This window comes from Lynx rufus, unplaced genomic scaffold (genome assembly GCF_022079265.1).
Source record: "Lynx rufus isolate CCGP_SWC_20201006 ecotype Redwood Valley unplaced genomic scaffold, mLynRuf1.p SCAF_6, whole genome shotgun sequence".
Lineage (NCBI taxonomy): Eukaryota > Metazoa > Chordata > Mammalia > Carnivora > Felidae > Lynx > Lynx rufus.
The window spans coordinates 116,230,565-116,253,158 of NW_025814878.1; the positions used below are offsets into that span (position 1 = coordinate 116,230,565).

General features: G+C 47.9%; 1 protein-coding gene, 1 long non-coding RNA gene and 1 pseudogene across 2 annotated transcripts in view; 2 read left to right on the forward strand and 1 right to left on the reverse strand.

Annotated features, from left to right (window-relative positions):
- The window catches only part of LOC124528157 (class I histocompatibility antigen, Gogo-B*0103 alpha chain-like), a 215,970-nt gene that overhangs the window by 132,899 nt on the left and 60,477 nt on the right, over window positions 1–22,594 (reverse strand). The window lies entirely within an intron of this gene.
- On the forward strand, window positions 8,193–16,430 carry LOC124528164 (uncharacterized). The gene is made up of 4 exons (XR_006966107.1): window positions 8,193–8,468; window positions 13,996–14,458; window positions 15,200–15,297; window positions 15,885–16,430. It is a non-coding gene; the product is annotated as an uncharacterized LOC124528164 (long non-coding RNA).
- Window positions 18,725–22,107, forward strand: LOC124528158 (class I histocompatibility antigen, Gogo-B*0103 alpha chain-like; annotated as a pseudogene).

The window sequence follows — 22,594 nt, forward strand, 5'->3', positions numbered from 1 at the left end:
TTGCATTAACCTGAAGGAAAATAGGCTGTCACATAGGGAGTATCGCTGGACACAGAGAAGGCCATTCTATAAGGATAATAGGTCAGCATCACAGCAAGACAAAATAATGAATGGAGAAGACCCTCAGTACAGAGCTCTAAAACAGGTGACACATAAAGTGGAAGAAAGGAAAAGAAATGGAGAAATTAGCTATTATATTTGAAGATCAGTACTCTTCTGTCATTAATAGAACAGGTAAGGATTAGAGGACTTCAGCCATTCCATGAGCCAAACCAGACCACAGACTGACCCTAATAAATGTAAGGCAGGAAAATATAGGGTACACTCTGTAACCATGGTGACACTAAATTAGTAACATGAGGATCTTGGGACAATCCCCAAATATTTGGAAATTAGATTTGGAAATTATAACACACATCAAGCCCCTGGGTCATCATGGCTTAGAGAGGCAATCACAGGGAGGTCAGAATTGTCTGTACCTGAGTGACAATGTACAGAAATGACAATCTGAGGTCTGTAGATGCAACAGAAACAGAGGTAGTGATTTCAGTTTGCAGGGACAGGAAGCCAGGTCTGAGGGACCCAGACAGCAGTCTGGGTTTTGAGGGTGCACCAAGACCCTGTTTCGAGGGTGCACCAAGGGGAGGAAGAGGCAGCACACCAGGGTCCTTCTCTCTCCAGCCGGGGCTAGGGGCCACCCTCCAGGTTCCAAATGTAGGGGTCTGACCCCCTGGCACAGGGGCTTCCCCCCTGTCAATCTTGGGCATGGTGTTGAGATGCCTGGGTCCTGCAGGCCTGGGGAGCAGGGAGGGGACACATTTGGGTCCTGGGGGAAATGGTAGGCAGAAGCATGGGCCTTACTCATGGCTCATGTCCTTGTAGTCCCTGCAGTGTCCAGCCTCCACCCCACATCCTGTCTCTGAACTCCAGGAGCACAGCCTCCAGGGCCCCAGCTGCTGGGCACCTCCCTGTTGGAGGCCCTGGGAATGCTCCTCCTGGAGGAGTGTTTCCTGTGTTCACAAAGAGAGAAGGTCTCCAGGTGACACAGGGGTGGATGGCAGGTGGCAGTGAAATCTTAGCCCAGGGAGTGGGATCTGGAAACTCTAGTATTAGAACCAGGTCCCTTCAGGTTGCACAGACCTTGCTGTCCCTCCTCTCAGTTCTTGCCTCTCCCTGCCTCCCCAGCAAAAGGGGGTCTTGCTCTGGAAGAAAGGGAGCCCCTTAACCACCTCCCCTCTCTTCTTTCCCCTTCATTCCGGGATGTTTGAACTATTCATGTTGTAAGTATGGAAAAATGCCTAAACCTGAATACAGTTTCCTGATCAATTACAGGGCTGACTCCTGTGTAATGACCATCAGGTGCAAAACAGAGCCGTCTACCAGGGCCCCACCCAGATGCCCTGTGCCTCTTCCAGACAGAACCCCTTCTCCCCCTAAGGGGAGGGTCCCTAAGATGACCATTCCCCCTCTGGTCCCTGGTTCCTCCTCCTGCACTCTTGTTGTCCTTCATCCCCTAATGTCACAATTTCCTACCTCTGCTCACTTCTCCAGGAGCCTCCCCAGGTTCCAGGTCATTACCCAGGGGAGCTCCGCCTCCTCATTCTCCCCTTCTTCGACCACATCTTAGGAGTGGACAATCCAGACTGGTTCCCTGGAGGAGGATCCTGTACCCTGGAAGCACTAGCAGAAACAAGTGACAGGGACTCCAGGGTCAAGGTCCCAGTAGGAACCTGGGGAGAAGCCCAAAGGGCACTCGGGTTTTCTGTCGTCATCCCTGTGGCCACACGGGGGCGCTGCCGCTTTCCGTTTCTGCACCGCCAGGGGAGAGGACTGGGCTGAGGTGAGTCTGGCTGAGCAGGGAGGGAGGGGGATGAAGGTGCCTTCTAAGCAGCCCTGGGGGCAGGTGCAGGGGTGGGGCAGGGAGCAGAGGAGAGGAGATCCTTGAGCCCTGTCCTGTGTCTGCAGTTTCCCTCTGTCCTCCCCTCAACCCCTCTCTCCAGGCCCTTGAACAACCCCAGGAAAACTGAAAAGTAGACACTTTTCTTCCTGGACCTATTAATTGTCTGAGGGATACTGTAAAAAACAAACTCTTTTATTTTAGAATAGTTTGAGATTTACAGAGAATTACAAAGTTAGCGCAGGGTCATTGTACGCCCCACACTTGGTTGCCCTGTTGTTAACACCACCCTCAGCCTTATGCATTTACCACAGATGTCGACGCGGTACTCATCATTCCCAGTACTGAACTCCACACAGGATTTGCTTTTATTGGTTTTGTTTTCTCTTCCAAGACCCATCCAATATTCCACACTGAGGTAAGTTCCAGTCATGTCTCCTTCTGGCTCCTCAGGCTGTGACCATTTCTCAGACTTTTTTTTTTTTTTTTTTTTTTTTTGATGTTTGAGAGGAACTTTCAGGTACATCGTACTCTATCCATCGTTGTGAATTAGGCTGGGCTTGGGAAGGCTATGGTCTTGGGAAGACCACAACTGGACAGGCCATTCTCAAGAGCATACAGTGATCATTTGGTCATCAGTGATGAAGCTACCCTTTACCCCCTGGCTAAGGTCATCTTACCCAGATTCTCCCCATGAAGTTCCGTTTTATGCTTTGTCCCTTTCCACGAAGTAGTGTTGGAAGGAAGTCAGGATGTGCAGCCCAGAGATAGGGGGTGTCCTACTATGAGAATGTGCATGCAGGTTGTTGTGCAACATGAGTTCTCTAATGAGTTGGGTAAACACCTCAGAGAGCGATCGGCAGCTCCCATGCTTAGTCTGTGTTTGGCTTTACAAGAAACTGCTGACTGACACCCACAGTGACTGTGCTACTTTGTATTCCTGCCATTAGTGACTGAGGTTTTCTGTTGCTCCAAGTCCTGGTCAGCACTTGGATTCCCACCATTCTAACAGGAGTGTGATGGCAGATCACTGTTTTTCCCTTTGCATTTCCCTAATGACACTTGCTGTGAGCACCTTCTCATGTGCTTGTTCGCCAGGAGTATATGTTCTTGGTGAGCTGTCTGCTCAGGCGTTTGCTCATTTTTTTAATGAGATGTTTGCTTATTGCTTTTTAAGGGTTTTATGGGTGTTTTAAAACAAGTCCTTTATCAGACATGTGATTTGCAAATATCTTCTCCCAGTCTCTGGCCTGAACTTCTTTATGAACTAACAGTAGACATATATGCACGGATGTATTGGGGGGGGTAGGAGAAAAGAGAAATGGCTCTTTGTGATGTATTTTGGGGAGAGAACTTGGGTGACTGGGGGGGATGAAGGATTACCATGTAACATCTTTATTTTTGGATATTTGTGATTATCTGCTGGATTTCCTCGTATGTGCTGGAGTGATGTTTTCTAAAACTAAACTAGTTTAAAATCCCTAACACATGACAGATCATCCTCAGACCATTAATGAAGACTCGGGTTCTCATCATCTACTTTAGGACCAATCATCTTTTCCCTGAACTATTTTGCCTCTGAATTTTCATTTTTGAAGCAGATGGGCTTGATTGTATGGACAAGTACTCCTATGAGAATAGCTTAAAATGCCATGTAACATACAAAATCCATCCTCTAGAAAGTATTTAAACTGACAAGATAGTAATAAATGAATAAAGGAGCACACCCCAGAAGCAAGAGAAAGATCCTGCTTGCCCCTGCCCTCCCACCCCCAGAGAACAGGGTCCTGAGAAATGGAGCAAACTCTGTGAGTCCCCTGCCCAGGGCGCAGACAGGCAGGCCCAGTCCCCCCCCCCCCCCCCCCCGCCCCCAGCTCTGTGGCCTGAGCTGCTGACTTTCCTACCATCTCCTTCCTTGCTAAAGTGTAAAGAAACACGTATAAACTGGTTATAATGTGTACGTATGATGTACAATATATATGAGGTGATGTATATTCCCTGTAGAAAAATTATAAAATGAGAAAAGTGAATGAGGACAAAGTAGAAAGGATGGTAATTCTCACACCTGAGCTACTTTGTTGCATTTTCTCCTAGTCTATGATAGATGCTCCTGCTGCTGGAACTCTGTCTCTAAGGTGATGAGCACAGCAATCAGGGGTCCCAGCCCTGCTCTCTCCAGATGCCATTTCCCCAGTCAGCTCACTGTCCCTTTCCTGAGAGGGCTGCTTCTCACTTCCTCCCCCCTCCTCAGTCTCCTGCACCCCTCCCTGCTCCCCTCCCTGAGGTGATGAGCTCCTTTGTTTCTCAGTCTGAAAGAAGGACTCAAATGAGAACTGCACAGTCCTCCCTCCCCTCCCCCACATGTGCACCCATGTCCTCACCTTCCAAGTGATATTGGAGGCGCCCCTCCTGTCTCAGGCTGCCCCTCCATTTGGGCACCTGCATCATCCATTTCCCCCTCTCTGCTGGCTCAGCCGTTCCCCATACAAACATGCTGTCCTGATTCCAATGCAAAAACATGAAACACAACTAAAGAAATCCAAACAAAATCCTCCCATAAAAATCCAACACTTGTTTCCATGACTCTCACAACTCCTGCCCCATCTCTATGGCCTCCGTGCAGAACTTTCCTGACTCCGTTTGTCACCCACCATGTTGTCTTTAGCAAATGGATAGAGACACAGAGTTTTAAAAAGTCTAATACTTCTGCAGTACTTGAGGTCAAGTCAGGTGTCCCCAATCTTCCATGCCCCCCCATCCTGAATCTCTGAGATCACCTGCATTAGTTATGTTAGCTGATTCTCTGATTATTGCTTCTGTGCCTCTAAATAGCCTGCTTCTTGCACCCATTCTCTGGTTTTCAGGTTTATGCATCATCTTTACTGAATTTGCTCTTTCGTACGCTCCCATATGCCCCGTATAATTATTGTATACCTTTGATTAGCTCACAGTGCACTGTTTGCATTTGTATGACCGTGAAATGCTACTCACAACTGAGCATTTAGTAGACTATGATTACTTTACCTTTCCTGACTCACTTTATTATTTTCCCGAAATAAATACATATCTTATCCTTCATTTGCTTAGTTTCTGTTGTTCTCATTTAAATCCTTCCCAAGCTCCCCCCGGGTAAATCTTCATGAATCTATTCGAGCCCATCCACTATTCCACCTCATGTCTGTGCAGATGCCTGTCCCGCAACCCTCAGTCCTGCCCCATGTGGACGGGATGCCTGCACACCTGGGGCAGGGCTGACAGCCGGAACCCCTCAGCTCGGCCTGGGTGCCCTCTGCCTCTCTCCTTCTGGCCCCCTGTTGCCTGGATCCCATGCACTCCCATCTTTTGCTTTTCTCCATCGTTTTCCCCTTTGCCTAGTGGTATCCCATGGAGGGAACGTGGAAAGTAGACACTGACACTCTAAACACCTGATGTGCCTTTGGGCTACCCTCACCCTGATTCCCACGGTGATGGGATAGAGACTCTGTCCTGGACACAGTTGTCCTCGGGATTTGGGGACCGTGGGTCATGTCTCCCAGCTGCCAGTTCTGTGTTGTTGTGTCTGGAGTTTCCAAGGTGTCTGCTCCTCTACCCTCCTCCTGACATTTCATTGTGATGTGTCTTCGTGTGGGTCTCTTGTCATCCACTCTAGTTAAGAACTTGGGTAGGACTTTCAACATATGCGTTGCTCCCTGTCAACTCTGAGAAATATTCTTAAATTTTTAGAAACAAATTTTAAGAACCAAACAGGTCTTCTCTCCTCTTGCCTTTACCTCCCGACTGTACTACTTCAGGGAAGTACAACTGTAATCATCCACTTTACCGACTAAATTATTCATTTCTAGAGTCATCGTTTTAACTCCCAAGAGCTCTTTCTTGTTCTAGGGTTGTTCACCAGTGTGTGTGGTTCCGATTCTGTTCCATATGCCATATGCCTCTTACACTCTGTAGACATGATTGATTATAGTAGTAAGGGACCTGTTAGGTCTCCTGTCAACTGTCCTCGGGATATCCTGACCTTTCTCCACACACACTCACCTCAGGAGTGACTTACATTTTCTTGTCATTTCTGCTAATGCCCACCTCCCACGGGACAGTGCCAGTGTTGTGTCACCAGGGGCTCATGCTTTTTCTTCAATTTACCTCTGGAGTCAGCTGACATTGAGCCTCTGGAAGCCTCGAGATGTACATGGGATGATGGGCTTTAGTTTGATTTGAGCACGCAAGTCCCACTGTCTCTTAATGTCCTCTTAGGCTCTGAGCCTACCAGCCTCCCATCGCAGAACATTCTGGAATGTTGCAACAGTTCACTTGCATGGAGTGCACACTCATACCCACCTCCCGATGGACAGAGAACCAAAGAAAGACAAGTCGACAAAGCCTCTGAGTGCAAACGTTCTGGATGGAACCCTGGTTCCACTACCTTCTTATCCTCCCTGAGTCTCCCTCTCCCTGTGTGTACAAAGGGATCCCGTAAGGGGTGCCTCATGGGTTTGCTTTGATGATTAACTTTGACCCTCTGTGTACATCACATGGGTATAATGCCTGAGACATATTCCACTACTTATACTTATCATTATCATATTGATTCTAGCACTTAGATATAGTTCCATTCTTTGTTTTTATAAACCACAATTCAAGAAACATCCCTGAAAATATATTATTGAAGTTTTTTTTTTTTAATACTTTTTAATGTTTATTTACTTTTGACAGAGACAGAGACAGAGCATGAGTTGGGGAGGAGTTGGGGGGGGGTGGTGGCACAGAATCTGAAGCAGGCTCTAGGCTCCATGCTGTCAGCACAGAGCCCTGATGTGGGGCTCGAACTCACAAACCATGAGATCATGACCTGAACTGAAGTCAGAGGCTTAACCTACTGAGCCACCCAGGAGCCCTAGTGTTGAAGTTTTTTAACGTTTATTTATTTTTGAGAGACAGAGCATGAAAACGGGAGAGGCAGAAAGAGGGAGAGACACAGAATCCAAGGCAGGCTCCAGGCTCTGAGCTATCAGCACAGAGCCTGAAGGGGTCTCAAACTCACAAATCTTGAGATCATGACCTGAGCCGAAGTCTGGCACTTAACCAACTGAGTCACCCAGGTGCCCCCCTGAAAATATATGTTTGAGAACACAGGTGATTATCTCCTTAGGATAAACTCCTACCTGCATGGCTTAGTCTGGTAAGCATGAGCCTCTTGATTTAGCTCAGCTCATGATCTCCGGGTTCCTGAGACCCAGCCTGGTGTCTGACTGCTTGGGATTTTTTCTCCTCTCTCTCTGCCTCCCTCCCCACTCCTGCGTGCACTCTTTCTCATTTTTCTCAACATAAAGAAATAAAAAACTTTTAAAAAGCTTGAACTCCTAAAAGAGAACGTCTATGTCACAGTATCAGCACACTTCAATTGTGGAGACATTTTGCAGAACCTTTGAAAATTTTTATACCAGTCATCACTCCCCTTATCCTTTATGACGGTGTATTTTCCCAACCCTCTGTTGGACACTCTCCTTACCTACTTTTACCTTTGCCAAGTTGAAGATACTAAGTTTTGGTCCAATTTTTTATTCTGTTGGAAAACAAGAAGCGGGAGGCACCGTAAGAATGTCTGGAAGGAAAGGGACAGAACAGCAAAAAACTGAAAGCAGTTTCATTCCCAGGGCAAAAGGCCGCCTGGACTGCTGGTTGTCTCCAGAAAAACATAGTATGGACATCAGGCCTGGGATAAGAATGTTTTGTCTGGTGCCAGATGTACTCATGACCCAGTATAAAATACACTGCAGGTGCATGGCCTGTCAAGGTGCCAAATACTACGTTGTATGTGCTTGCTGTTATCAGACAATTTGCAAAAATAAAAGAGGCTTGAGCCAGGAGACTGGTGCTTAGGTTCCTGGAGAGTCTGAAAGGGTTAAATTGTAGTGTAGGGCTAACCTATAGCTTGAGAGATAACAGCTTTGTGTTGACACTTTAGCTTGAGAAATAACAGCTTTGTTTTGACTCTGAAGGTTAAGAGATAACAGCCTTGCTTTCCTCTTGTAAATTAGGCTTCATACTCTTGTAAATTACACTTCACCAATTAAGGGAACAAAAGTTCAAAGACAAATGGCATCAGAGGCAGGGTCAAGGAGATGAACTGGTTGTGACTTAAGGGCAGAAAGTCTAGAATAATCACCGCATCCGGGAACTGTTTGCACCTCTTCTGGGAGCTGTTTCTTTGTTCTGTTCCCAGGTGATGATAAGATGATGTGGTCAGCTATAAAAACTCTGTACCCCGGCTGTTCGAGGCCTCACTCTGAGCCAAAGTGGTGGTCCCCTCTGTTGGCCTTGCCTCTCATTGCAATAAACTTTGCTGTGATTGTCACTGGTGCCATAGCATTCTGTTTCAGGAGTCATGTGGATGCAACAAGTCAGCCTCCTGCTTTGCAATTCTCCCCTCACTGCACCTTCAGATCCTGTCTCTCTACAGCTGGTGCCAGAACAGGGACCTGAAGGTGGATGTTTGCCACACTGCTGAAGAAGTGCCACGGGAACTGAAGGGAACTTTGGAGCCGGGAAGCTCAGCCTTCGGGATTTCTGCAGGGTAAGTATGGGGAATTCTACCTCATCTAGTTAGGACTCATATATTTAGCTCTTGCAGAGTTTTAAAGAGCTCAGGGGTAGAGGTGAACCCTTCTGCGTTTGAGGATTTGTTTTATTTGGTAAAGAAACATTGTTACCAGTTTACGCCCTCTGGCAAAAATGCTTTGAATCAGAAACTATGGAATTGGTCTTAGGTGCTTTTCCACTGGCTCATCAAAAAGAAAAGTAATCCCTCTGTCCCTATGGTCTTTATGTATTTCCCTGGCTTTGGAGCCCTTGCAGTCAGAATCCGGGGAAGAAGGGGGCATTGGTTCTCGCAACCCCTCACTGGTTGAAAGTGATCATGAGCTTGTGGATAATGAGGACCGGGAGCCCAGCCCCTAGGCCCACCACCAGAGGGACAGAAACCTATGGGGGTCCCTGGTTGATGGCCCAGAGATAGTTGCAGCTCAAGCCTCTGGACACCTGCCTCCCGCACTGCCCCACGGTCCTGAGCCGGTGGATCCTGTTGAGGAAACTAAATGTTCCGCTTATTCAAAAAACCCATTTCTTGATACTTCTGCTCGGAGCATCACAGTTCCTGTTTCCCGCATGATGCAGATGCTTCAACAAGCTAAACCTGGGGGGGACAATGAATTAATGGCTAGTATGGCTGCAGTTTATACTCTCCACATTACCCAAATTCCTCCTCATCAGCAATATCCTCAGGGAGGGCAACGACTTGATCATCATTACCTTTTAAGTTTTAAGGTCATTAAGGATTTGAAACGGGCTTGCACACAATATGGTGTTAATTCCCCTTATAGGTTGGGATTGGTGTCTGGTTTAGTGAATTCAGAGCCACTCATTCCATGGGACTGGGGGGTCCTAGGTCGCACTGTTCTAAGTGCTTCTGAATTTTTGCAGTTTAGAACTTGGTGGGATGAAGAAGCACAGATACAGGCCTGGCGTGATGCCACCACCAATGCTCCTGTGCCCATTACCATTACCGGAGAACAACTTACCAGACTGGACAATGGTTTGGCATACAGGTTCAGCTTCAGTATGATGATACAAGTTAGTTGTGCTGCCTTGGTGCCTGGGAGAAAATAGCTACCCCGGGACAGGCTACAACCTCTTTTGTTCAACTTAAAGAGTCCTAAGGAGCCTGATGTAGATTTCATGGATGGGCTAAAGGATGTTATTATAAAAACCGTTTCTCTGGCGGGCTTACTCCATCTCCTCTTACTGCTGCTGGCTTTTGATAATGCTAATAAGGAATGCCAACGAGCTTTATGCCCAGTGAAGTCTCAATGAGGTGATTTAAGTGATTATTTAAAGGCCTGTGAAGATATTGGCTCAGAGGTCTATAAAATGGGGCTACTGGCAGGGGCTATTCAAGGCACTGGACCTTACAAACAGTCCAAGTGTCGTTGCTGTGGCAGATTGGGACATTGTAAAAGGGATTGTCCACAGTTGAGTCCTAGAGTCCTAACAATTGCTGTGATCCCCCTAGGCCACCAGAAGGAAATACTAAACCTCCTGGGTTATGGGACCCATGCAATAAAGGCTGTCACTTTGCAAATCAATGTGGATCTAAATTCCATAAGAATGGAGCTCCCCTGTTGTCTCCCTGGGGAAAAGGCATAATCCACCCCCCGCCCCCAGGCCCTAATGTAAACAATATGGAGAATCAGATTCTACATTGTTATCCTGTGAGCAAAGGGACTCTTCATGCAAATCCGTCCATGACCCCCTCCAGGCCACAGGAGGGAGCTCTGCATTAGATATCCCAGCCCCAGATTCCCTGGTCCTGGAATCTGCCTTGGGAATTTATAAGGTTAAAACTGGGATTTATGGCCCTCTTCCTTCAGGGTCCCTTGGCCGTCTTATTGGACGAAGTAGTCTTACATCCAAGGGAGTTCATGTCCACTTAGGAATTATAGATGTTGATTTTAAGGATGAAATTTTAGGAATGGTTAGTACTTCTGTTCCTTACTGTGTCATGGCAGGAGATCCCATTGCTCAACTAATTACATTGCTTTAAATTCCGTGACGATAGAACGGCAGGGAGGGTTTGGACCTACTGGCAAACCGGTATCTTGGCAAATGTTTCTAAAGGACAGAAGGCCTGAGATGACCTTACAAATTAATGGAAAATTGTTTACTGGCCTGGTAGACTCAGGAGCTGATGTCACCATCATTGCTTCTAAGTTTTGGCCCAAGAATTGGCCACTTCGACCTGTATCCGCAGTCTTTACAGGTGTAGGAAAAGCTACTGATATCCCATAGAATGTTGAAATTTTTGTATGTAAAGGGACTGAAGGCCAGGCTGCTACTATCCAGCCTTATGTTACTGACAGAGCTACTAATCTGTGGGGAAGAGACCTATGAAGTCAATGGGGAGCATATATTAATATTCCTTATGTTTCCCCTGCTGCAACCAATATGATGTCCAAAATGAACCATCATCCAGTAAAAGGGCTTGGACAACAAGAAAATGGGCATATGAAGCCAATTACTGCTGAAATGCAACCTCCTTATATGGAACTGGGATATCCTGTACAGAATTCAAATTTAGTGTAAGGGCCACTGTTCCTGAACAACGTTATGCCTTACCATCAAAATGGTTAACAACTGCCCTGGTGTGGGTGGAACAGTGGCCCCTTCCAAAAAAGAAATTAGAGGCTTTAGAGCAATTAGTGCAAGAACAATGGGATGCCGGTCATATAGAAATGTCCACCAGTCCATGGAATTCTCGGGTGCTTGTGATAAAAAAAAGATCTGGGAAATGGAGAATGTTAACGGACTTAAGGAAGGTAAACGAGGTTATACAACCTATGGGACCCTTGCAACCTGGGCTCCCATCTGCTACTATGATTCCTCAGAACTGGTCATTAATCATAGTAGATTTGAAAGATTGTTTTTTCACAATTCTACTACAGCCAGATGATAGAGAAAAATTTGCTTTTTCTGTACCTTCATACAGTCATATGGTTCCTGTGCAACGCTATCAATGCAAAGTGCTTCCGCAAGGTATGCTTTTTTTTTTTTTTAAATTTTTTTTTTTCAACATTTATTTATTTTTGGGACAGAGAGAGACAGAGCATGAACGGGTGAGGGGCAGAGAGAGAGGGAGACACAGAATCGGAAACAGGCTCCAGGCTCTGAGCCATCAGCCCAGAGCCCGACGCGGGGCTCGAACTCACAGACCGCAAGATCGTGACCTGGCTGAAGTCGGACGCTTAACTGACTGCGCCACCCAGGCGCCCCCCGCAAGGTATGCTTAATAGCCCTTCTATGTGTCAGCATTTTGCTAATCCGCAGCTTTCACAATCAGGCATTCAGTTTCCACAGGTGTTGATTATCCGTTACATGGATGATATTCTTTTTGCAGCAGAAACGCCTACACAGGTAGAAGATCTTTATCAAGCTGCTATATTATTGTACCCAAATACGGCCTAATAATAGCAGATGATAAGGTGCAAACCCAAGATCCCTTCCTTTATCTTGGTGCAAAAATTCACAAAGCAACCATCTTTCCCCCCAAAGTATAAAGATGCCGAGATAATTTAAAAACTTTAAATGATTTCCAGACGTTACTAGAAGATATAAATCGGTTGCGACCTGCTTTGGGTCGCTTCTAACTTCTAGCTTATCTCATCTTTTCGGAACATTAGCCCTTGATCCCAACCTTAACAGCTATAGAGTCCTCACAAAAGAGGCAGCGGCTGACCTACAATGGATTAAAAATCATATTGAGAATTGTCAGCTCACTCGTATTCGACTTAATGTTCCTCTTCAATTATTGACTTTTCTTCCTCCACATTCTCCACTGCGGTCTTATGGCAGGATGGGGGAATCACTGAATGGCTGTTTTCACCAAAAAAGGACACTAAAATTCTTACCATATATCTGAATAAAATTAGGAATATAATTTGGAGAGGCCAATCCCAACTACGTGTGCTTAATGGTGGTGATCCCTCCTCTATAATTAATTATTCCCTTATCATATCAACAAAGTGATATGGCTTACCAAACTAATATACAATGGCAAATAGCCTTGTCTGATTACATAAGGAAATTAGACAATCAGTATCCAAGGGACCAAATTTTGTCATTTCTCAAGGCTACATCATGGGTTTGGCCAAAGAGAATTCGAGACCAGCCTTTAGCAGATGCTGACACATATTTTACACATGGAAATGGTCATGGTAGAGCTTCTATACATGGTCCTATTTCTAAGGAATGACAGACACCCTATACATCTACCCAAAAGGCTGAATTAGCAGCCGTTATAGAATTGTCGCATCTTGTACCTGCCTCCCTCAATGTTGTGACAGATTCACAATATGTGTGGCCCACAGTCCTAAATATTGAAACCGCACATATTGTTCCACGAAATGAATTAGATCATCTGTTTTTGCATTTATAAAAATTAATACAGCATAGGCAACACCCCTTATATATCACTCATATTCACAGTCATTCTAACCTTCCTGGCCTGTTAGCCTTAGGAAATTCCATTGCTGATGACTTATTCCAAGGCACCTTACAGATGACACAACAGGAGCATATGCTTCACCATAGTAATGCTCGAGGGCTTGCCCATAGACACGCTGTAACTCATGCTCAGTCAAAAGACATTGTTAGTGCCCGTCCATCTTGCGAGCCCCTCACTGTGGCTCCATACACCTCTGGAGTGAATCCTCGTGGACTACAGGCAAATGAACTTTGGCAATCTGACGTTACCCATATTCCAGCTTTTGGTAAGCTCTCTTACGTGTGTGCTACTGTGGATACCTTCTCCAGATAGATCTAGGCTACATAATGTACCAGAGAAAAGGCTGTGCACGTTATTGCTCAGTTTCTTGAAACCTTTGCAATTCTAGGTATCCCACAACGCATTAAAACTGATAATGGCCCACGGGGCGCCTGGGTGGCGCAGTCGGTTAAGCGTCCGACTTCAGCCAGGTCACGATCTCACGGTCTGTGAGTTCGAGCCCCGCGTCAGGCTCTGGGCTGATGGCTCGGAGCCTGGAGCCTGTTTCCGATTCTGTGTCTCCCTCTCTCTCTGCCCCTCCCCCGTTCATGCTCTGTCTCTCTCTGTCCCAAAAATAAATAAAAAAAAACGTTGAAAAAAAAAATTTAAAAAAAAAAACTGATAATGGCCCTGCATATGTATCTCATAAGGTAGCCCGCTTCTTTGCAGCCCAACAAACTACTCCTCTTACTGGCATTCCCTATAACCCTCAAGGTCAAGGGATCATAGAATGCACTCATCAGGTACTTAAAATTATGTTAATTAAACCAAAAGGGGGAAAGGAGAAGGACTTAGACCTACACCATGGGAACAATCACACTGTGCTTTATATACTTTAAACTTCTTGGACACACAAGGACCCCATACATGTCCTGTTGCTGAGGTACACTGGCACAAAAAAAGGCCACCCCTGTTTATCAGCTGTTATATTGGAAAGATGAGAAGGGACACTGGGAAAAGGGAGAGGTTGTTGTGTGGAGCAAATGGTATGCTTGTGTCTCGACAGATCAAGGCTACCAGTGGTTATGCAGCCAGGGCTTGAAACCCAGGCATGAGCGGATCCAAGTGACCTCAGTTTACCATGACTCCACTAGTCAAAGACTTTCACAGAATGTTCATCCAGAAACTGATAATTGTGCCCAATGCACCACACCCTCTTCCGAGGCACACGAAGACCAGTAACCTCCTCCTTGGGGACAAGTTAAGAGGTTGACACATGATGCTGAAAAAATATTGATGCAGACTTGCAGCTCACAAACTCCTGCTCACCTTTTCCTTGCGATGCTCGCGTTTATAACTACTACAGTAAGCAGTGATAACTATACTTCCTGGGCTTATATCCCTCATCCACCTCTCAGTCAGGATATGACTCAATTGGTATGACTCCCCCATGCCAGTGTATACAAATGACACCGAATGGACACCTGGGACGTTTGACAGCAGAAGACCACATAGGCCAAATGAAGAAGGTACTGTTATGGATGATTATACTATAGGGATTGAAGGTCCTCCTATATGTTTTGGATATGGGAAACACAGCCTCAAAAGTCAGCCTCAAGCATGGCTATCTATTACTAAAAATGGGACCCAGCACAAACATATTTTTGTACTATCAGCCCATTCTCTGATTGGCTCCAATCTTACAATTAATGACCCTCCTCCGGTGTTTCCGTCTCGTGCTACTTGTACATTGTCAGAATGGGATGGATGGGACTTGGGAAGCATGTAGAGGGGACATAGGGCGAGTTCCTTTAAATACTTCCTATAGAAGCATCGTTGATTGGAGCCCTATGGGCTCAGCTTGCATTAAAAATTCGTTACAAAATCTACAATGGTGTGTTCATAATCATACTATCCCCACCACTCCTAATGGCTCAATTGTTTGGCACAGTGGAGGATTTTCTGCCCCCAGTCCTCATTTACAACCAGGAGCCTTACAAAAGCATCTATGGAAATTAACTGCTGCCCTCCACCCTTTCCATACCTGGAAGGGCACATAGTATAAAAACAGCTCCAGCAGCATTTCTACTTTATCTTTCACGGTCAATAGTACCTGGTACATACGGGCTTGTGTCCGTTTGCCATGCATACTATTAAAGGGACAGAGAGTTTGGATTGATTCTGAGGCCCTTATAATCTGTGTTAACTGCTCATTATACATATATATGTCGTTTTAACAATCCTATACCCTTTACTCTGTCACCCGAAAGTTTATATTTACTTAGAGCACGCCCTGGCCTGTGGCTGCCGGTTCGCATGTCTCGACCATACATTCTTCAGAAATGTATCTGATGGACCATGCTCTACGGTGAGTTCTTCACCGATCCCCACGGTTTGCTGGAATGCTTGTTGCAGCTCTCATAGGCATTATTGCTGTGACTGCGGCCGCAGCTACTGCGGCTGTCTCTTTGCACCAATCTGTGCAGACAGTACAATTTTTGCAACAATGGCATGAGAAATCGCTCCAACATTGGAAGACACAACGGGATCTTGACAGTCGACTGTGCAGTGAGATTGCAGGCCTACAACAGGCTGTGTGATGCTGCTGGGAGATCAATTACTGAGCTACAAAGACAAATATCATTACAATGTGATTGGAACACTACATCAATGTGTGTAACCCTGTTACTGCTTTATAACACTAAATTTCCATGGAATGATGTTAGAGACACTTGCTCGGACAATCTAAAGTGTCTATGGACATTCAACATCTGCAAGCACAGATATATGAGACCTTCAAAACCAATCTGGACATGTTATACGGTTCTAAGGTCTTAGAATGTATATGAGAGGGATTAGGAAAATTAAACCCTGTAGAGCATGTTAAGATTTTTAGTTTCTCTACTGCTATTCTGTTTATATTAATATGCGGTGTATTTGTCTTTGCATGTACAGTCTGGTGCCAGAGACGAGGAGCCTGTCAACCTATCGACTGACAATTCGGGTTATGCAATGTCCTCCTACAGTCCACCGAATACAAACAGAAAGGGGGAGATGCTGGAGAACAACAGGCCGGAGGCACCTTAAGAATATCCTGAAGGAAAGGGACAGAGCAGCAAGAAACTGAAAGCAGTTTCGTTCCCAGGACAAAAGTCCGCTGGGACTGCTCCTTCTCTCCAGAAGGACATCATCCGGGCGCCACCCTGGGGATAAGAATGTTTTGTCTGGTGCCAGATGAACTCATGACCCAGTATGGAAAATACTGCAGGTACATGACCTGTCAAGATGCCAAATATTATGTTGTATGTGCTTGCTGTTGTCAACAATTTGCAAAAATCAAACAGGCTTGAGCCAGGGGACCGAGGCTTTGGCTCCTGGAGAGTCTTAGCCCCCTGCTTTGCAATCCTCTCATCACCACACCTCTAGGACCTGTCTCTCTACATATTCCATACTCTCATTTTCTTTGTGTTTATTTATTACCAATATATGTGTGTGACATTTCGTGTCTTCTTTTCCAAAGTGTTCTCTAATATTTCTGATTATCTTTTTTTTCTTAGTATTTCAGTGTAGCTTACACACACTGTTCCATTCCTTTCAGGTTTACAACATAGTGACTCGTCATATAATCCAATAATTGCACTCTTGGGTATTTACCCCCCCAAAGTGAAAACACCAATTCTTTTATTTTTAAGGTTTATTTATTTTTATTGAGAGACAGAGAGAGTACACAAGCAGGGGAGGGGCAGAGAGAGGAAAAGGGAGGGAGAGAGAGAGAATCCCTAGCGGACTCAGTACTGTCAGCCCACCCCTGAGCTTGACCCCTGTGGAGTCCAGGGCTGTTCAGAAACTTTTTCCTCTCACTTCTGCTTCTGCTCAGACATCTACCTGACTTACAGTCCAGACCCCACTCAGGCTTCTCAGTGAGAATCCACCCAAGAGCAGAGCAGTGGGGGATGTCCCCTTACCTTCCACCCCACGGGCGCCACAGGACTAAGGAGAGAAGACCCAGCTGCCTTTCTCCTCAGCCAGGCCCTCCTTAGGGTCTCCCTCAGGTCCAGCACCTGGACAGGGGCCCAGACACCAGGGGGCGCCCTCATCCCAAATGATGTTCAGTGAGTTAGGTTGTTTCAAAAGCCACAGGGATACAAACTGTGTCCCTCCCAATCCCCCCACCCCCCAGACAAATGGGTAAGAAAGATGTGTGGTATATACACACACACTAGAATATTATGCAGCCACAAAAAGGATGAGATCTTGCCACCTGTGACAACATGGATGGACAAACAGGGCAGTGTGTCTGCTAAGTGAACGAAATCAGACTGACAAAGACAAGTACCACGTGATCTCACTCATATATGGAACTTACAAAACAAAGCAAATGAATAAACAGACAAGCAAACGGCAGAATCAGACCTATAAATACAGAGAACTCACTGATGACTGCCAGAGGGAAGGAGGTTGGGAGGATGGGCACAGTGGGTGAGGGGAGTAGGAGACACAGGCTCCAGGTATGGAAGGAACAGGTCTTAGGAATAAAAGGCACAGCACAGGGAATATCATCAGTGATACTGTAACATCACTTTCTGGTGATAGATGGCACGTTTATTCATTCTTGACAGAAAGAGAGACAGAGTGCAAGCAGAGGTAGGGCAGAGAGACAGGGAAACACAGAATCTTAAGCAGGCTCCAGACTCCGAGCTGTTAGCACAGAGCCCCACACGAGGCTTGAACTCACGGACCATGAGATCTTGACCTGAGCTGAAGCCAGATGCTTAACCAACTGAGCCACCCAGGTGCCCCAAATCAAATGATTTTGATAATTCAATTCCACTCTAATCAATGCTGGAACACCTACATTACTTAGTGAAACAACACACAACACGTTACTTAAAAACAATCATGCATTAGTACAAGATCCGTTCCATGTGCAGATGGGCCTATGGATTTAATGTAACAGAAAGACACAGTCAATGATACTGTTTCAGGTTCCAGTTTGCAAAGACCTCAGAGAAAGTACACATTGTGTAGTTTTAATATAGTATCAAACATGAATTCCCATAATTATCTGAAAAGGTTATGACACATACTATTCTCCTATATTTGGTCAAGGACATAAATTTTTTCATATACTTCAGCCAAAACAGCACAAGAGATGCAGAAGCAAATCTGAACATCCAGTGGTCTTCTAAGGAGACAGACAAGAAAGAGACTTGCAAAAATGTGAAATGCAAGAAAACCACTATTCTCACTGCCCCCTTTTATTAGGAAGCATTGTTACTTTCCATACAAACAATATTTCTGTTTTCATATGATTGTAAATGAATTAATAAATATTTGAACCTGTTTTATTCCTGCTGTGGTAAATAAGGATCAATAAAATCCACAGGCACACAATTATCCCTGGGATCCTCACTAATTTGTAAGACTGTAGAGATATCCTGAGAACAAAATGCTGGAGAATCAGTGACACACAGCTCCTGGTCCACGACTCAGGGACACAGTGGGACAAAGAGTGCTCTGTGCAGTAGGTGAGGCGTCCAGGCCAAGTCCCAGGTCCCCAGGCCCGCCTCTCAGGGACTCTGGCTCCAGGGCGGGGTCGGGGGCGGGGAAGCCCAGTGTTGGAGAGCCCCCAGCTGCCCTGGTTTCACTTCTCCCTGTCACAACCTGTGTCAGGTCCTTCTGCCTGGATACTGATGACGCGGCCTCGGTTCACACTCCTATTAGTGTCTGGTTTCCGAAGAAGCCAATCAGCGGCACCGCGGTTCCGGGGTATCAAGTTTCAGCACCCGCTTCCTGAGGCTGACATTTCTCCCCAGACCCCGAGGATGCGGGTCGTGATGCCCCCAACTCTGCTCCTGGTGCTGTCGGGGGCCCTGGCTGTGACCCAGACCTGGGCGGGTGCGTGCGGGGTCGGGAGGAAAGGGACTCTGAGGGGCAGGAGGGAGGAGACCGCCCGGGGGGATGCGGAACCTCCGGGGAGGCGACTGTCCACCGCCGCAACCCCAGGCCCCCACCCGCCCCCTGCCCCGGCCTTTCCTCCCCCATCCCTCCCAGACTCCGCCCTGCTCTCCCCAACTCGGGTCCCCCTCCCCTCCCGGCCGCCTCCCTCTGGGACCCGGGCCCCGCGCGGGGAGGAGGGTCGGGCGGGGTCTCAGCCCCTCCGCGCCCGCAGGCTCCCACTCCCTCAGGTATTTCTCCACCGCGGTGTCCCGGCCCGGCCTCGGGGAGCCCCGCTTCATCTCCGTGGGCTACGTGGACGACACGCAGTTCGTGCTGTTCGACAGCGACGCCCCGAATCCGAGGATGAAGCCGCGGGCCCCGTGGGTGGAGCTGGAGGGGCCGGAGTATTGGGACCAGGAGACGCGGAACGAGAAGACGCGCACGGAATTCCCGAGTGAACCTGAACACGATGCTCCGCTACTACAACCAGAGCGAGTCCGGTGAGCGACACGGGCCGGGTCCAGGTCACGACCCCCATCCCCAAGGACGGGCCGGGGTCGCCCCGAGTCTCCGGGTCAGAGCGCTGCCCCGAGGCCGCGTGACACCCGTCCCACGACCCCTGGAAGAGCCCGAGGGAGATTTTAGGCGGGTTTACTTTCGGTTTCACCTTAATCACTGCTGCTCTGGGGGCGGGGCGGGGACAGGGTCGCACAACATCCAGTGGACATATGGCTGTGACTTGGGGCCTGACGGACTCCTCCTCCGCGGGTACACTCAGTGGGCCTACGATGGCGCGGATTACATCGCCCTGAACGAGGATCTGCGCTCCTGGACCGTGGCGGACACCGCGGCGCACATCACCCGCCGCAAGTGGGAGGTGGCCGGTGCAGCGAAGGACTGGAAGAACTACCTGGAGTGCGTGTGCGTGGAGTGGCTCCTCAAGTACCTGGAAAACGGGAAGGAGACGCTGCTGCGCGCAGGTACTGGGACCGCGGAGCCTCCTTGATCTCCCCTCCACTGGGGCTGGCTTCCCACGAGGAAGGGAAAATGGACTCAGTGTCACGATAGCGCCCCTCCCACGGGTGGGAAAGAGAGATCCGCCTCGGAGTTCATATGCCTACTAGAGACTGACTCACCTTGAGGGTGCTTTTCTCTAAAAGAGAGACAGGAATCCAGTCTCTCCCTGGGATGCAGGTTGAAACATCCCTGAAATAACCCATCAGCAGTTCCCTCTGACCCTGGCAGCCACCTTGTGAACCCTGACCTTCCCTTTCAAGGCCTTGTTCTCCATCTGAGAACATGTTTGGAGATCTGAGTCCGGGTATTCTGAGTCATTCACCCTCCACCACACTCAGGACCACAGTGTGTTCCCCCTTAGACCAGCAGCTTCCTACCTGGGCTTCTCTCCCTGATTCCAGAACTTAACAAGGATCAGGAGATCCCAAAGGCTAGACTGCTCTCTGGGTTTTGTGCTTCTTCCATCCAGACCAGTTGTCCTGTCCACCTCAGGATGGTCACGTGGATGCAGTTTCAGTGGCCCATAAAGTTAAAGCACAGTGTGGATTCTCTGTTTCTTCTTCCTCAGAATCTCCCAACACACAGGTGACCCACCACCGCATCTCTGACCGTGAGGTGACCCTGAGGTGCTGGGCCCTGGGCTTCTACCCTGCGGAGATCACCCTGACCTGGCAGCGTGATGGGGAGGACCACACCCAGGACACAGAGCTTGTGGAGACCAGGCCTGCGGGAGATGGGACCTTCCAGAAGTGGGCGGCTGTGGTGGTGCCTTCTGGAGAGGAGCAGAGATACACGTGCCATGTGCAGCACGAGGGGCTGCCTGAGCCCATCACCCTGAGATGGGGTAAGGAGGGTTTGGGGTAGAGCCCCTGTCAGGGAACGCAGGGCCCTTCTGGAGAATTTCACAGAGTCATGACTGAAGCTGGATGTCTCTGCCCCTCACCTTCCTTCACTTTCCAGAGCCATCCTCTCAGCCCTCCATCCCCATCCTGGGCATCATTGTTGCTGTGGTTGTCCTTGTGGTCACTGTGGTGGTTGGAGCTTTGATCTGGAAGAAGAAGTGCTCAGGTAGGAACAGCGTGGGGGGATGTGAGTTCTCTTGTCCCACTGGGGGGTTTCCTAGGTAGCACATTGTCCTGCCTGGTTCCTGGGAAGTTCCATCCACACATATGGACCTGCCCACTCTGGAGCCGTTACTAACATTCACTCTGTAGGAGAGAACTTGGAAAATGAAGGACAGATTTTCACTTGGTGATTCTGGTGATGGGGACATGATTCCCAGCAGTGACAGGACAGAGGAAGGTCCCTGCTGAGGCCAGATCTCCAGCAAGTCAGGTGGTCCTGTGACCCCACACCTCTTTCTTCATGTGTCCCAATCCTGTCCTATGTGTTCAGTCAGAACTCTGGAAACTTCATTTTGGAGTAGGACTAGGAGGTTGCTCTAGGATCCCATGGCCCATCTGTCCCAGGTGTCTAACATGCTATTTTCTTCCACAGGAGGAAAAGGACCAAGCTACTTTCATGCTGGACATAAGTATGGAGGAGGTGATCCCTGAAACCTGGAATAGTGTAGACAGGACCCCATGGGGATTTCACCCCCGCCCATAGCTGCTCCTTTAGTCTCAGCTCCTGTGGCTCTGATCTCATCTTGTTTGTTCTACCCCAGGCGATGACAGTACTCAGGGCTCTGATTCATCTCTAATGGCTCCTAAATGTAAGACTATGCAGGGTGAAGTGGGGAGGAGTGGTGGCACTAGGGACACTTCGAGCATGAGGGGGGCTGTTGAGTGTGTGGCACTTATGTGACTGACCTAAATGTGTTCATGATGATTTTTTTTCACAGTGTGAGACCTGCTGCCTGTGGTGCACTGAGTGATGCAGGATCTGTTCACACCCCCACTTAGTGACATTGAGATCCCCTGAATTCCTGCAGATGGTGTCAGAATGTGTCTGCATTCCTATAAGCATATCGTGAGGACTCAGGAGACTGTCCCCCATGCCCACCATGACCCCTCCCATACTGATTCATGTTCTGTCTCCATTCCTGTCTTTCCTTCATGTTGGGCTGAGTACTGACGCCTTACTTCCCTACTGAAAATGAGAATCCTGATAGGAATTTGTGTTTTGTAATTCTTGGTATGTGGGCATGACGAGGTAATAAAAGAGAGGATTTGTATGGTTGGAAGAGAAAATAAATGAAAGCCCTGAGAACCTTCCAGAACCCGCTGTTCCTGTACTGTGTCTGTTGCATGTGCGGACAGGAGAGGGCTGGAGGAGCGGAGCGTGGACGGGGCCTGTGTCCAGTCGGTGCTCAGTGCATAATTAGTGTGACGTGCTCCCTCCTCAGCTGGGTCATGTCTCTGCTCCTTGTCCTGGTCCCTTCTGTGGAACCTTGTCTCACCAGGACCTGAGATCATAGGGGCTTGGATGTCACCTGTCACCAGGAGCTTGTGCAGCAAGAGCTTCCTGTGTCTGGGTCAGCCTAGGCTCCCTCCTGGGTCGTGACCTCAGCCCCCTCTTTTGGGTGGTTTTTTCCCCCTTGTTTCTGTGGAGCATCAGACCTGTTCTGCTCTTGTGTCCGAGTTCCTGTCTCATTCTCCCCGGATGACCCCGGTGGCTGTAGCACCAAGAGTCCTTTGGACTGTCGTTCCCACAGGCCTAGATGGGCCCTGCACACAGGAGTCTCTGGGGTTTGGAGAGATGGATTT